Source organism: Lactuca serriola, chromosome 5, assembly GCF_051521515.1.
Source record: "Lactuca serriola cultivar US96UC23 chromosome 5, Lser_US96UC23_V15, whole genome shotgun sequence".
Lineage (NCBI taxonomy): Eukaryota > Viridiplantae > Streptophyta > Magnoliopsida > Asterales > Asteraceae > Lactuca > Lactuca serriola.
Genome location: NC_136412.1, coordinates 268,319,851 through 268,326,818, shown reverse-complemented (window position 1 = coordinate 268,326,818; position 6,968 = coordinate 268,319,851). Strand labels below are relative to the sequence as shown.

Below are 6,968 nucleotides of genomic sequence, written 5' to 3'. Positions count from 1 at the left end.
TCCAAATATGATCTGAGGTCCGGTAGGGTATGCCAGACTCATACTGAGGGCTCATGAGCATTCCAGATACAAGTTGAGGACTAGCGGTATGCCAGACTCATATTGAGGGCTTGATGGTATATCATTATGATGATTGATCGAAAAGTACACACGTATAAGGCGCGATTGGTTGCAAAGGGCTTTACTCAAACTCCCATAGTTGACTATGATGAGACCTTCTCACCAGTTATGAAGATTAAATCTATAAGGGTTATGCTAGCCATATCTGCGTTTCATGATTATGAAATACGGCAGATGGATGTCAAAACCGCTTTCCTTAATGGGAAGTTGGTTGAGGATGTTTACATGAGTCAACTAGAGGGTTTTGTCAATGCAGAGCACCCTAATAAAGTGTGTAAGCTTAAGAAATCCATTTATGGATTGAAACCAGCATCTCGTAGATGGAATCTTTGCTTCGATGAGAAAGTCAAAGAGTTTGGTTTTTCGAGAAGTGAGGATGAGTCCTGTGTATATGTCAAATCCAGTGGGAATATAGTTAGCTTTCTCGTTTTGTATGTGGATGACCTACTACTCATAAGAAATGACGTCCCAACCTTGCAGGAGGTTAAGTCCTGGCTTGGGAAGTGTTTCGCTATGAAGGACCTCGTAGAAGCTGCTTATATTCTTGGGATAAGGATTTTAAGAAATAGGAGTGAAAGACTAATATGACTTAGTTAAAGTAGTTACTTGCATAAATTAGAACGTTTTAGCATGGAGAATTCCAAGAAAGGGGAGTTACCAATCCAAAGCAATACCAAGTTGAGTAAGACTCAAAGCCCGAGTATCGATGCCGAGATAGCAGAGATGAGCAGAGTACCTTATGCTTCCGCAGTAGGATCAATCATGTATGCTATGACATGTACTCGCCCTGATGTGGCCTTCGCTTTGAGCATGGCAGCAGATATCAAGGGAACCCTGGTAGAGCACATTGGACCGCAGTAAAGAATATTCTCAAGTACCTTCGGAGGACTAAGGAATGGTTTCTTATCCTCGGTGGGAGTGATGACTTGAAAGTGTGAGGGTATAGTGACGCTAGCTTTCAGACTGACAGGGATAATGTCCGCTCGCAGTCAAGTTGGGTCTTTACCCTAAATGGAGGAGTAGTGACTTGGAAAAGCTCCAAGCAGGAGACCGTAGCCGATTCAACATGCGAATCAAAGTACATAGCAGCGAGCGAAGCGTCAAAGGAGGTAATATAGCTAAAATACTTCATTGGAGACCTTGGAGTTGTACCGGCCATAAAGGAGCCTATGGAGATTTTCTGTGATAACAAAGGTGTGGTTGCCTTAACCAAGGAACCGAGGGATCATGGCAGATCCAGGCATATCGACAGGAAATATCATTTCATTAGACATCGGGTAAAAGAGGGACTCCTCGTGGTAAAGAGGGTATCATCAAAAGAGAACCCAGCAGACCCCCTTATGAGGGGACTGAGTAGGGTTAAGCACTTGCAGCACGCTAGGAGCATTGGGTTGAAGGACGATATTAGTTTTAGTAATTAGATAGCCTTAGAAACTTGTAACTGATAAATTGTAATTGACATTTTGATGATTAAATAGAGTTGTTTTATTTATAAGTTATGTTACTGTCTTATGTCAATTATTTACTATTGATTCACTTTGCATGTTTTGACTTCCAAAATAAGAAGATTATTTAAACTATCCACAGTCGATCATACTTTGGAAGTAGGTATGAAAGAAGACTGTCATGAATTGGCTTGTAGATTGTCTAAGTGTTTAGTCATAGCAAAAGTTTGCTGCAACGTTCATGAGTGCTCTTGAAATATGATTTGAGTATTGGATTAAACCCACACTCACATGAATCACTTCATGGAATTTAATCACAAGTGATTGTGAGATGATAATATCATATAGTCTTTAAACCTAGTGATATGTGCATAATTAGTTAATTATTTAACATATATTCTTAGTTATTTTTGGTTAATTATGAGAATAATTTGGACAAAAGGTACTTAAAATGCTTTGAATTGTGTTTTCAGCCAAAAGATATGCTTGGATGTAAAAAGGAGAAAAGGAAAGCAAGAGAAGATTAAAGGGTGCCAAGAATGACCTACTCGGCGAGTACCTCGGCCCTACTCGGCGAGTACACGATGAGATACTAGAAGATATGTACGACTGCTAACCTGAAGACGGATAAGTATTGACCTACTCGGCGAGTTGATTCCGCTACTCGCCGAGTAGCCTCTGTTTTGAGATATCTTTATAAGACGAATCCTGATCACTTGGGAGATAACTTCTGGCGAATTTTGGGAGAATTACCTGCGACAAAAAGATTCAGAAGGCATTGAAGAACCCTAAGCTTCAAGAGTTGGAAGAATTCAAGCAATTAGGTTAATTCTACCACTTAGACTTAGGAATTAAACATGTTTGCTTTCTTAAACTTTGTTTCTTTGTTTGTTTCTACTGCAACTATGAGCTAAACTCGTTTTTGTTTCTGTTTGGGGAATACCAAAGAACTCCTATGGTTTAATTCTTGAATTTTGTTTAATTGTTTATTGGTGATTTGTTAAATTAAGTTTGTTAAAGAACCTTATGTGTTAATCACTACTATTTTCTGTTAATTGGAAGGCAATTAGGTTGCATGAACATCACTTAATTGTTAACCTCATATGTCTATGTGAATGCTAAAACGTATGCTTGGAAGTAATGATTATGAAACTAAGATTAATAAGAAAATAGGAAGATTAATGTGTGAGCTTGTTGAGAAACCACCAACAAGAGGTTAATTGAATTAATAACTTAATTGACCATTACAAATCTTATTTAACCCAAATAATTAATCTAGGGAATTAATTAGTTTAAACACTTGATCAACGCTTAAATTAGTTAATTGTCTAAGGGTTAGGAGTAATGAACATGAACCTAACTATTATCATTGGTAACCAATAGCAATTAATCTATCTTAACTTAAATAACCATAGGAGAGAATTGGTTGAACCTAAATAGAAACATCTTTATCAAATTTGGTGAATAGTTGTTGCTTTAGTTAATTAGTTAAATTTAATTTGTTAAGTTTCTAGTCTTGTAAAACTAGAGAAAAACCATTTACTTTTATTATTTATTTTAGTTAAAATTAGCTATTAGTTTAATTTCCGTTCCCTGAGTTTGATACCTTACTTATCAACCTATACCACTTAAAGACAGGTTCACTGCCTTTGTGTGCTCAAATTATTAATAAAAAGTAGGGATAAAACTAGTTGAATTTACACACATCAAGTTTTTGGCGCCGTTGCCGGGGAACGGTTCTAAATAATTAAGCTAATTCCTAATTTTTTTTTCGATCCTTTGTGTGAGTTTACTTGCATAAAGTTCATTTATTGCAGTTTAGTAAATAGCAATTAGGTTTTAGTATCTGTTTTAGTTAGATTTAAAACTTAGAAATTTTTTTAAAAAATCACTGCTACTCGCCGAGTGCACTCGCGACTACTCGGCGAGTAACAGCTCATTTAGAATTTTTTCTTTTAGTTGTTTGCAAATTTTTTTTTGTTCTTTTTACGCTTTTATTTGATTAATTTCAGGACTTTCATGACCAGAGGAGCAAACACACCACTGGTACCCCCGTTTGAAGACCCCGAATCCGAATTGAAAAGAAACAAAGGGAAGGACGTGGAGAGTTCAAGCACACCAAAGAAATCACCATTGTCTAACTTGAAGACTGTTTTCGGAAAAAAGAAGAGCAGCAAATCCGGAGCTTCAAGCGCTTCCTTAATAATTGAAGAGCCAATTCGAGAAGAAATTAGATACGAAACCGAGGAAGAAGACGAGGCAACTTACGAGCAAGACACCGAAGAGGAGGAAGAATTAGCATTCACTATGGCTAACATTGATGAAATTCCCATGGGAGAATGGAAGAAGAGGATGCGTGACGACCATGGCCCGGGACTTGTGCAACCCGCAATTCCCGCAACTGCCACCTTTGAGCTAAAAGGTCATATCCTAGCTTCACTCAAGGAGATACCTTTCCACGGGAAAGATCATGAAGACGCCTACAAACATTTGGATGAAGTAAATGATGTTGCTGATTACTTCAACATTCCAAATGTTACCCGCGAAACTCGGCTGCTTAGGATGCTTCCAGTAACCTTCAAGGGTGCTGCTAAAGACTGGCTCAAATCACTTCCTCCTGGGTCAGTCACTACTTGGGCCAGAATGAAGGAAGAATTTATAGATCACTTTTGCCCACCATCAAAAATAGCCAAGCTCAAGAAGGCCATTGCAAATTTTGAACAACAAGCTGGGGAGTCGTTGTATGAAGCATGGGAGAGGTACAAAAGTCTACTACGAAATTGCCCACACCATGATCTAAATAGCCAACAAGAAGTGTCCATCTTTTATGATGGAGTCAATGTTACAACCCGGCAGCTGCTAGACTCACAGGGCCCACTTACGAAGAAGCCACCCCCGGTAATCAAAGAATTAATTGAAGAATTCTCTAAACACTCTAGAGAATACCACAACCCAAGGAATGATGTCACGAGGGGAGCCGCATATGCTGCTACTGAAGATTTATCCGCAGTCATGGCCATGTTAAAAACCATGGATAGAAGAATGGATAAAATGGATCAAACGATCCATGCCATACGGGTGGGTTGCGAGAATTGCAATGGACCTCACCTCACTAGAGATTGTGATTTGGATGAGCACGGCAACAAAAAGGCACAAGCATGCTATTCGAACGGTGACCGATATGATGAAGACTGGCGAAGACAGAAGAAGGAGTGGTTGCCTTATGAAGAGTACAAGAAGGCCAAGGAGGAGAAGTATAGGCAAAAAGGGAGAGGATTCTACCAAAAAGAGGAGCCGGTGCAAGAGAAGAAGCCAAGCTTGGAAGAGATGCTAACTAAATTTGTGGCTGCTTCCGAGAAAAGATACAGTGACCACGATGCTGCTATCCAAGAAACAAGAACAATGCTCAGGAATCAGCAAGCATCCATCCATAATATAGAAACTCAGCTTGGGCAACTCGCTCAACAAATAAACCAAAGGTCACCGGGTGAACTTCCTAGCAAAACCGAGAACAACCCACGAGGCGCGCAAGTGAACATTATTACCACAAGAAGTGGGAAGGTTATTACTCCCCTGGCCCCCATTCGTACTGAAGAGAATAAGGACTCACAGAAGGAAGAAACGGAAGCACAAGCTGAGAACCAACATTCACAATCTGAGAGATCTACTCGCCGAGTAGGACCGATGTACTCGGCGAGTACATCTGAAAAACCGCATGATCAGCCACCCGTCAAACCTTACCAGCCTCCAATGCCGTACCCAGCCCGAGCCAAGAAGGAGAAGCAGGAAGAGGAGTATCAGAAATTCCTTGATCATATTAAAACTCTTCAAATAAACATTCCTTTCATCGAAGCCGTCATGCAAATGCCCAAGTACGCAAAGTTCCTTAAGGAACTCCTCACTAATAGAAGAAAGATGGAAGAGGTGCAGAAAGTAGTATTGAATGAGAATTGCTCCGCAGCCATGCTAAACAAACTACCAAAGAAGAAGGGTGATCCGGGGAGCTTAACTTTACCTTGCCAATTTGGCAACTTGGCAGCAATTCATGCTTTAGCTGATTCGGGAGCGAGTGTAAACCTTATGCCATACTCGTTCTTCAAAAAGCTGGACCTCCCAGAGCCAAAGCCAATTCGGATGGCAATTCATTTAGCAAACAAGACGGTTACTTTCCCAAGAGGCATATGTGAAGATCTATTAGTGAAAGTAGACAAGTTTGTCTTCCCGGCTGACTTCATCATTCTTGACATGGAGGCGGATCCGCAAGTACCAATCATCCTTGGAAGACCCTTCCTCAACACCGCTAGCGCCATCGTAGACATGAGAGACTCAAAGCTCACATTGCGAGTTGGGGATGACTCAGTAACATTCGGGGTAGACCAAGCCATGAAGTACTCAAGGAGTAGTGACGACACGGCGTTCTCAATCGACATGCTTGACGAGTTATTGGAAGGAGACATACCTGAAGATTCCAGCAAGGTTGCAGCTTTTGAAGAAGTATTTGATCCAGAGAAAGATTTACTAGAGATTGAAAGACTGTTGGAGGAAGCAGAGTATGAAGAACTCAAAAACCAAGCTGAAAGCCCTACTCGCCAAGTAGACCCGATCTACTCGCCGAGTACACCTGAAGAAAAGTCAGCAGTCGCAAATGCCGCCATGAACTCGCCGAGTACCATACCTGCACTCGGCGAGTACACCACTATGAACACTAAATTGGAGCTCAAAACACTGCCTAACCATCTGGAATACGCCTTTCTGGAAGAAGGAAATCAGAAGCCAGTAATTATAGCCTCAGATCTCTCCAAGACAGAAAAGGAAGAGCTTGTACGGGTACTGAAGAAAAGAAAGAAAGCCATCGCGTGGAGCATCTCCGACATAAAGGGAATAAGTCCATCCTACTGCTCTCACAAAATAAACTTAGAAGAAGGAGCCAGACCGGTGGTGCAACATCAAAGAAGATTAAACCCGAACATGCAAGAAGTCGTCAAGAAGGAGGTGGTAAAGCTTTTGGATGCAGGAATCATCTACTCCATCTCCGATAGCCCATGGGTGAGTCCGGTCCAGGTCGTACCCAAGAAAGGAGGAATGACGGTCATTACCAACGAGAAGAATGAGTTAATTCCAACGCGAACGGTAACCGGTTGGCGAGTGTGTATCGATTATCGCAAGCTAAACGATGCCACTCGCAAAGACCATTTCCCCCTTCCTTTCATAGACCAAATGTTAGAGAGACTTTCGGGCCATAGCTATTATTGCTTCTTAGACGGGTTTTCCGGGTATTTCCAAATACCCATAGACCCAATGGACCAAGAAAAGACCACCTTTACGTGCCCCAGTGGGACCTTCGCCTATAGACGCATGCCATTTGGCTTATGCAATGCACCTGCGACATTTCAAAGGTGCATG

At 41.1% G+C, this 6,968-nt stretch overlaps 1 non-coding gene across 1 annotated transcript; it reads right to left on the bottom strand.

The window, feature by feature from the left end:
* Positions 1–4,256: 4,256 nt before the first annotated feature.
* Positions 4,257–4,363, bottom strand: LOC145055935 (small nucleolar RNA R71). Its single transcript, XR_013685479.1, has one exon. It is a non-coding gene; the product is annotated as a small nucleolar RNA R71 (small nucleolar RNA).
* Positions 4,364–6,968: the final 2,605 nt, after the last annotated feature.